The following is a 9,716-nucleotide window of genomic DNA, read 5'->3' as shown; positions in this document are numbered from 1 at the left end:
CGAGCCTTCCCTTGGGAAAGCCTTTTCAAGCACCATTAAAAAAAATAAACCAACAACAAACCTTTCTCTTCCAGGAACCCCCCTATCTCTCTGCAAAGGGAAAGCATGCATTTTTTATTTATAAGGCAAATAATAATAACAAAATAGTAATAAGCTGCGAAGGGAGGGAAACGCAGCCACCTCCGGCTGAGCATCGCTGTCTGCCCCGGCAGATGCAGAGGAGAGCGGAGCCTTCGCGCTTGGCGAGGGGAGGCAGAGTCAAACTTGATGTTGAAAGGACAAGAGGGAATGGCCTCAAGCTGCCCAGGGCAGGGTCAGGCTGGCTCTGAGGAAGGATTTCTGTGCAGAAGGGGCTGTTGGGCGTTGGAATGGGCTGCCCAGGGCAGGGGGGAGTCCCCGGGATCCCTGGGGGGGTTGAAGAGTCGGGCTGAGCCAGCGCTGAGGGATCTGGGGGGGTTGGGAACGGTCAGGGTGAGGGTCATGGTTGGGCTGGAGGAGCTTCAGGGGCTTTTCCAACCGGGATGACTCTGGGATTCTGTGAAACCAGAGCTTATTAAAAGTGCGTCCACCAGCACCTATGTGCAGAGGACTCAGCCACCTCTGCAGGGTGGGCAGGATTAACCTGGGTTGGTTTTTTTGGGGGGTTGCTTCAGTGGCAGCTCTCCAGCACACCTGGCTCTGGGGGGGGCTCACCCCGCTCCTGAGGTAAACAGGAGGAATCCCCCAGGCTGCCGTGATCCCCAGCTGCACAGGGATGTAGGGCGAGGGGTTTGGCCACCCACCACCCAGCAGCAAACCGTTGCGTGTCCGAGGACCTGGTGAACAGGGTTTGCGTTTCGTGAGCGCACACAAACCAGCAAGCCCACCCCGGGGGGGTGGGTTATAAGGTTTTGGTGGGAGCAGATCAGCTTAGCAACACCCAGCACCTTTCTGGGCTGGTCTCCAGACACCAACCCATGTTTCTGAGTGGACCAAATCCTCCTGCCCCGTGCCTGAACCTGGCACCGAGCGGCAAAACCGCCTCCATCACCCAACGGCCAGGACAGCGGGAGGGTCGGTCCCATTAAACCCACGGCAGGGAGGGAGCACGGTGCTGCACGGCAGAGCTGCACGCCCAGAGCCCCCCAAAACACCTTTATCTCTGGGAGCAGAGAGCTTTGGTCCCGACAGCAGCTCCTTGGGACCTGCAGACCCCATGGAGTGAGCTCAGGAGCTGGCTGAGCATCCCCAGGCTCGGCTCCGCATCCCCGAGAGGGCTGCAGAAACCTGTCCCCGTGCATGTGCTGGAGGAAAACTTTGGGCTCTGGCACCTCAGAGAGGCTCCCGCATCCTTTTCTGCCTTGGGCAGGGGCAGGAGCGGTGTGCAGGATGGCTGAAAGCAGGGAGAGAGGCTGAGGGTCTCCGGAGCCACGGCGCTGGGTGTTTCAGGAGCCAGACAGTTCGCTGGGATCAAACCAGCTCAGCCAAGTGCTGATCTGCCCCTGCCCCTCGGGGAGGCACAGGGATGTCCTCTCGTGATGGCATCTCCATCCCGCTGCCGGGGCCCCGCTGCCCACGCTGCCTGCGCCCCCCTCCCCGCCCCCGTGGGGACGCAGGGCTGGGTTTAACTAGAAAAAGCCAGAGACGGTTTAATTGAGCTTCCCAAGGCTGCTGCAGGCACAAATTGGATGTGCCCAGCTCCAAAACCAGGCCGTTCCCCAGCTCCTCCTGCGCATACTGAATCTTCATTTAGGCAGCCGCTCCTGCCAATTAACTCAGGGCCTCTCGTTAGCAGCCTGGCATTGACTGGCCTGCCAGGGCTCCCGCCGGAGCTGCCGTGGCTGAAACAAGCCTGAAGCAGATATGAATCCTCTGGCTCCAAGCGGTGCCAAGGGGCTTCGGCTGGGGAGGACCAGCAGCTCCCCTCTCCCATCCTCTCCGTGCTTCAGCCTCTTCTCCTGTCCCCTTGGCTCGCCCTTGGCCCTCCTCACATGGGTGTCTGACCCTCCTGCCTACCCCAAAAACCATTGCCATGGGCCGGTTGGAGCAACCCTCTTTGCAGCAGCATCATGTCCCTTTCCTGCAGCCCAGCTCCTGCTCAGCTCCAAGGCTTTGGTGCCCAAACCGTCCTGTCTGGCCTGAAATTGAGGCACCAGCATCCTCCAGAGTGAGGTGTGGGTGCCTGCACCTAGGGCACGGGCAGGCATCTTTTTGGAGGGTGGCTCTGCGGCTCGGAGTCGGTGGGTGCCTGGGCAAAGCCTGCTGATCCTCTGCAAACAGGTTGTTCCACAAACGAGCTCTGGTGCTTAGCGGGTAGGTGATGTGCTCCGGGAAAGGCTGCGCTGGCGGGCTGGGAGCAGCGAGGTTCCCCTCCCGCGCTGCTGCGTTTCCAGGCTCTGCTTCTGGAGAGCTGCAAAGACAGAGGTGAGCACCCACACAGCCACAGACAGCCAAGGCTGGCAGCCAAAAAACTCTTTTTCCCCTGTGCAGAGCCAGGGTCAGGCTGGTGCTGCCCTGCCAGCCCCTGCCAGCACCCAGGACACACCAAATGCCAACCCAGCCTCCATCCAACGTTGCAGCGTTCTGGGAACGGCTCATTTTGCAGTGAGATGGGTGAAGGACAGAGGGCTGTGATGGGACAGACAGACGGGGGACAGTCAGGCCTTAATGTTTGCCCATAGAGACTCCTTGCCCTTCGCACTGAGCACAGCGGCGGTGGGGACAGGTCCCGGGGCTGTCCCCAGTGTCCCCAAGCAAGGGCAGGCGCAGAGCCCCGTGGGCCAGCTGGCTGGGGAGAGAAGCAGCTGGAAACGTGGATCCAGTTGACTTGCTCTGGGTAATATCTCCTGATTATTTCACTGCAGCATGCTGAGGCTGCAGAGTAATCGAATTAGGCAAATATTATGGGGAGGAAAATGGGCTGATAAGTAGCTTAAAGTGATCGAAATGACCTGAAGGTGGCCATGCAAATGGTCTGTATAATATCCTGTAATAACCCTGTCCAGGCAGCTCCGAGGAGTCTGAATTCCAGTAACAGGGCGTCTGAGCGGGCTCAGCCACAGCGGCCGGCGAGGGCTGGGTGCTCCTGGGCCCCTGGGGGGGCTCAGCCCTGGACCCCCTCCTCCCCAACACCCCGGCAAGGGGGGAGCCTCCACCCAGCTCTGGGAGATGCTTTGGGATGCAGGTGGTTTTGCTGCTGGGGGAGGATATGCCCGCCCCCCCCCTCTATGCATGCAGCCGTCGCGGACCCGCACGCCACTCTCCCTCTACGCAGCCTCCCCAGGGATGCTACAAAGGGTCAGGCTCAGCGAGAGACACCACGTTCCCATCTCCAAACCAGCCTGATAAATCACCGGGACAGAGAGACTCAGACAGGGGCAGGAGGGATCGATACGGGATGGCGCACGCCGGGAGCTGCAAAGCCCCGAGACATCCCCAGGCACAACGGCTGCAGCCCCCCCTCCTTGGGTGCACATGCTGGGGAATGCAGCCAGGCCGGGCGGAAAAAGGGGGGGCAAAAGGATTCAAAGAACACCCCAGGATCGGGATAAAAGCTCTGGTTAAAACCCTTCGCACAGGTAGGGAAGCTGGGAGCAGTGAAAGGAGATGATAAAAATAGTTCTCCCAGCGTCGAGCAATGAAAGAAGACGGAGCTGTCAATCCCGCTGCCTCTCCCCGGGGAGGCCGACAGTGCCGGTGCTGGCTGGGGAGCAGAGCCGCCCTCCCCCGGGATGCAGGACTGGCAGGCAGGCACAAAAGAGACTCTTTTCTCCCCCCCCTCCCCCGTCTTTGCTGGATGCGTTGAAGGAGATCAAGAGAAAATGCCCCTCCATGGCTGGAATGGGGAGGGGAGTAAAAATAGTCGTGGCTGGAGCCGTGCGTACAACAAAGTCTCCTGTCACCCGCCCGCTGCACACACGGCGGGTAACGAGGCGCTGCGCCGGTGCCGGCTCTTGCCATGATCAGTTAAACTGACGGCACCCGCCGGTCCCCACTTCTTTGTATCTCTGGAGCATCCAGAAGGTGAGCGAGAGGCTGGCAGTTCTCCCAGGAGGGAGCCCACACCTCTGCGTGGCAGCATCCCTCCGGGACCCCGTTTTCAGGGGTGTCCCCCATTCCCAGCACAGCCCAGAGCCTCCCAGATGGATCTCCAGTTACCCAGGGAAGACCCCGGTGTCTTTGCTGCTTGTGTCTGCACCGAGTGTGAGGAAACCCAAATCTTTGCTCCAGGTTTCTGTGCTTGGCAAGAGCGGGAATTAATCAGAGATAGTTTTCGTGGAATGGGATCGGTTTGTGTCACTGGGTTTCTTTCCTGTTAGGGGAAACAAGAAGAGACGTAAACCCAAAAAACCCACCCAAAAATGGGTGTCCCGATAGAAAAGGCATAAAGGATACATAATCCAATGTGCTTGGGGAAGCAGCTCTTGAAAGAGATTGACTTTGACAGCCTAATAAACGTCGGCTTCTGACGAGCCCCGGCTCCGAGATGAATCCTCCAAACTTTAATTGGAGACATGATGCTCCCATTACCCAGAACAGAAAAATCCCACCTCCCTGCCTCGGATTTCACCATTGATAAAATTATCTTTATTTATGTCTCTAATTGATTGCAGTGTTGCTCTTCCCCTGGAGGATTTGCCCCTACAGCCTGGCAGGGCTGCAGAGGAGCCTCGGAGATGGCCAGAGGGGTGCCTGCACCGCACGAGGAGGGGATGGGGGACACAGGGAGACCCCCAAGACCTGTAGCATCCTCGGTGAGGTCGTCTGCTTCCTCAGAGGAGGAGACAGGGACTGCCAGGGAGGGGCAGCAAGTGAACTGGGAGGTGGGGAGAGGGAAGAGCATCACAAAAATTAGCTGATAGCCATCTCCTTACCTGATTTTAATTATCCTGTCGGATTTAGCAGGCAGATTTCAGCCCCGCTCGCCGGCAGCTGACAGAGCCTCGGCGGCGCTGACAAGCAGAGATTAGCGGGGCTAAGCCAGGGAGGAGGCTGGAGGATCCCACCTCGCCTCCATCTCTGCCCACCAGCAGGTCCGGGGTGCAAGGAAAAAAGGGTTTTGCTTCTGAAACGGAGCGGGTTGCTGCCACCCTGAGCCGCACAGGGTGCCCACGGCCACCTCCAGCCCCTCTGGGGCCACAGCGGGCGCAGGGCCACGGGGATTCAGCCCCTCTCCTCCGCCATCCTCTTCCCAAGCAATTCAAGTGAAAGCTCAATCAGTTACCGGCAATGCCAGGCATTAGGAGGGGAAAAACGGCCACTGTTACTACAGGCTAATGGTCCATATTTTGTTTACACTTTCCGCTTTCCCATCTAATAGCTGCTCCTGGGCTCGCTGTCATTTTTCTCTCCTTGCTGCTACCGCCAGCAATTACTCCCCAGCATTTGCATTTAATGATAAAGGCCAAGGCCACGTGTTCTGAATAGATGTCGCACGATCCGTGCTCTAATAGTGACGCTGCTCCCTGTGTCGGGGCAAGAGGAGCGGGAGGGGGAAGAGGGGCACAGAGGAAGGACAAGCAGGAATCTAGGGGGGGCGCAAGACCAGCGTGTGTTGGACTTTACGTGCAGCTAAACCAGCGCCGAGTCCCTCCCCAGGGCGACCGGCACAGAGCAAGGCAATGGGAGTGTTTGGAGGAGCCAACCTGGAGCTTACCCCTCCCCTCACCAGCAAGGCAGAGCTCATCGTTAATGATTTATTCTTAATTAGGCCGTTCTGTCCCTTGCAACGGTGCTCTGGCATCTTCGGCACCAAGGTGTCTGGGAACAATAAATGTATTGGCGAGGGAACGAATTCCTCACCTATCGCTTAGGTAGCGTGGAAATAATTACATAGCAACTAGGTGAGCTCAGATTTCGTGAAGCTCTTTTGTTCGCTGGGCGCCTGATCCCAAATGTTGCCGGTAACGGATACAGCAAACACAAAGCTACACACGCGCGGCGACGCGGGGAGGGATGATGGAGGGGGAATAGCGAGGCCCAAGCCCCAGCGAAGGCTTTTGCACGCCCTGAACGGCTCCTCGGTGGGAACCGTGTGGGTTCAGCATCCCCCGAGATGGAACCGCAGGAGAAACACCCCCCAGCACATGGACTGGGAACTCGGGGGGAAGGTTTAAACTCGAGATGTTTGAAAACAGGAGAAAAAAGACCCAGAGGCGAAAGAAATCCAAGACACCTCATTCGAGTTGTCTGCCGTTCCCGGCTCACCAGCGGCCGCCTGGCAAGAGGAGCGGCTGCGGCGCTTTCCAGCTGATGAGCAGCGGTTGTCTTCATTTACAAATAGCTCCTCTGATTAATTGCAGGGAGGTGACGCTGCTTCTGCTGGCATCGCTGATGAGCCCTTGGGGGACCAGGGTCACATTGCGAGCTCTGCTCCTGCCCGGGGAAGGGCTGGAGCCACTCAGGGGGGGTGTTTCTGCACCCATCATGTAGGAATGGGACCCCTCGAGCCCCATGGACGGTGCCAGGTCACCCAGCACTGCCCTCACCCTCCCAGTCCCTGCTGGGGACCGGGACCCCCACACCAATGTGACGGGGTGCATGGGGACATGGAAGTGGCACCAGGGGAAGTGGGGGGGTGCCCGCAGCCTCGCAGGGATGGATTGTCACCCTGGTGTCTTCGCACGGCAGAAAGGCCCCCGCAATGGGGCTTCTGTTGCTGCATTCAGCTTAAATCCTGCGTGCAAGCACGGGGACAGGTCCTGCTCCGTGTGACAGCGCTTGATCCTGCTCTCAGGGGCTCCGTGCCTGCGCCACAGCCCCCAGGACGCTGCCTCTGCAAAGCGAGGATGAGCAGGGATGAAGAGGGCTGGGGGAAACCCTCCCTTTCCAGCAGAGGGGTGGGGAAGGAGCTTTACACCAGGACCCATCCCTCTGCCCAGCGCAGGGTGCGAGGCCAGCGGCGCCCAAGCCCAAGCCGTTGCGGCGGAGCTCGGGAGCCACCGTGCTGCTGGAGGCAGCAGCTCTGCAACGAGCCCCGCTCCAAAAAACCCACCCCACCACCGGAGACCAAGGAGCTCCCGCCCGTTTGAGGCCATTAATGAACCCGCGGCGCTTTCTGAAAGGGTCCCCGCGCTCGCTGCAAAGCCCTGGCCTGGCTCCAGCCACGGTAATTACGTTCTGCCTTTTAAGATTTCCCCTGCCTGTGCAATTAGGACGGGCGAGAGCATCAGCGTGCGGCTCAGCGTGCCCCGTCCCCGTCCCCGCGGGGGGCTGCTTTCGGAGCAGGTTGTGTTGCGTTGCGCGAGCTCCTCCATTCACGTCTCTCCAGCAAACTCAAGATGGTGGGGGGGAGTGGTGGTGTTCTGGGGGCTTTTCACCCCTTTCCCAGACCTGCAACATGAGCCTGGAAGATGCTCGCCTGCCAGTGTAACCAGTCTGCCATCCCAGTGCCTGATGCCCCGTGCAGGAACAGGCTGCTCCAGAGGAATTAAAAAACCTCCTTGGAAGGACCTGAGGCGGGAGGGCTGCTCGGCGGTGCGGGATGAGAAGATTTGGGGGGGGGGGGGGCCTGGCGATGGTTTGTCCCCCGTCGGCCGCCCCTCATCAGCATGCACCAGGGCTGAGCGGTGGAGCAGCTCCCGCCGGTGACAGGTTTATGCAAGATGAGTTATATAAGCCGTGCAGAACCGGAGTCAGCGGTAATGAGACGCTTGTGAAATCTTGCACCGATCTGTGTCAGTGCCCTAATCGCAGGCGACAGCTGGGCTCTGCGGCTGGTTGGAGATGATAATATTAATGTCAGGAAGCATCAAGCGGAGGATGCGCCTTTCAAAGGGGGGATTACACTCCTCGCGGAAGAAAAAGAAACAGCCCTAATCTTTGCTGTTGGATCCTGGGTGCTGGGGGGGGGGGGGGGGGGGGGCTGAGGAAGCATCTCTGAGTGACCTGGGTTGGGTTGGCTCTGTCTGGGCCAACATACGGGCACGGACAGGGCACAGCCAGGCTGTCCGCGGTGTGAACGCTGTTAAAATAATCCAGGCCCCATCCCCTGATTCCCTTTCATCCCGCTCCCCGCGTCCCATCTCCTGCCTTCGCTGCCCATCCCCTGCCTGCCGCTGGCCGCAGCGGCCCCGGGGCTCAGCATCCCTGTGCCCCAAGAGAGGAAACTTGGGCTGAGAAACAAATCCCGGTGCAGAAGAGAAGCTCCCTTTGTAATTCAAGCAGCTTTTCCCCGTCTCCAAGTGCGGCTGCCAATCCAGAATTTATTAGCATGCAATCTGCTCTCATCTGGGATGCTGACGGAGGGGGAGCTGACAGGCAAGCGCAAACAAACAAACAAACTACAAAAGCAAAGGGCTGGGGATGCTGCAGATCCCGAGGGCTGCGAGGCACCCGGGTACCACGCCTGGGTGGAGACGGGCAGAGGTGCAGCCGCGAAGGCTGGGGTGGGAAAAAGCCCTTCAGGATCCCATTTTTCCTAGTTACTCACCGTGAGCAGCCTTCAGAGCTCGCAAGCCTCAGAAGGGCTGGCGGTGCCTTTTTTGGTCAGCAGAGTCTTTCTCCTGTCCCAGAACTCCTCGCACTTAGGAGAGGATGACTACGAAAACCTGGAGTGACGAGCAGGTATCTCTGCTGGAGGTTCATCAGCTCAGAGCTGCTTTAGGGCTGGGTGAGCTCGGTAACAGCGGCCAAATCCCAGCTCTGGGAAAAGAGCAGCCCCCCGGCTGGGACCAACGAGCTGGGGTGGCAATAAAAGGCTTGGCAGGAGGGGAAAGGGCTGGCTTTGGGCTTTGCAAGGTGGGTTGTATTTATTCTTTCATTTTTTTTAAATTTTTTTTTGGCAAGGGAAAAAGCACTTCCCGCTCCTCTCTCCGGACTGAGCTGAAGCAGAAGCTCACAGCGTTGTGCTGGACAGGTAAAATGCTGCTTGCTACCCGCTCAGAAGTGCTTGTGATGAAGCTGTCCCTCCTCAGCAGCTCTGTGTTTTGCTCTTTGCTGTTCAGTTTGCTCTCAAAGCCCAGTTGTTCCAGGCCTGGCCCCGGGGATGGAGCCGAAACAGGGAGTGGTGGGGAGCTGCTGGGGTACGGGGGGGACACGCAGTAACAGAGCAGCTGGGGGGAAAAAACTGAAGCAGGAAGAGAGCAGATTCCCCATGGGGGTGGAATTAGGGATCAATAACCCAAGAGGCAGAGAGTGCAGCAACCCTGAAACTTGCTGATGAGGGGGAAGTGGGGGAGCAGTTAGCCCAGAGGAGCAAAGGTCATCAAGTGCAGGCTGGGGGGGGGCCGGAGCTGCCGACTAACGGGGCTTTAGGGGATGGGAAAGAGATGATGGCTGCAATAATGCGCCACAGGTTACAGCGCAGAGAAGGGGAGCAGGGGGAGCACTGCACTTACAGGGGTGAAGAAAGGCAATCAGGCCCTCAGTAATGGGTCCGGAAGGGGGAAAGGGGGGGTCTTGGCTTTGCTGTGCAGCGATTCAGCGCCGGGATGACAAACATCTGCCCCCCGGCAGCGCAGAGCCCGAGGACGAGGGTGTGGGGCAGGAGGCAGCATCTCGGCAGGGTTGGAGGGTGCAGAAGGGTCCTGGGGTAAATGGGATCAGTGTTGCATGACCCAGTAACTCAGCTCCCTTTCCTGGGGTCGCTTTCTCCCCCGTGGAGCAAGAGCGGCTTGGCTCACCCCACGGGTTATTCAAACCCTCAGTCGGGGTATTTCACATTTTCCCTCAGCACGGGGGAGCGAAGGGGCAGCGGCTCCGTGTGCTGGTACCAGCCAGAGCAGGGGCAGGACCCT

This window comes from Athene noctua, chromosome 28 (genome assembly GCF_965140245.1).
Source record: "Athene noctua chromosome 28, bAthNoc1.hap1.1, whole genome shotgun sequence".
NCBI lineage: Eukaryota > Metazoa > Chordata > Aves > Strigiformes > Strigidae > Athene > Athene noctua.
The sequence above is the reverse complement of the archived record's forward strand: the minus strand, read 5'-3'. Positions refer to the sequence as shown.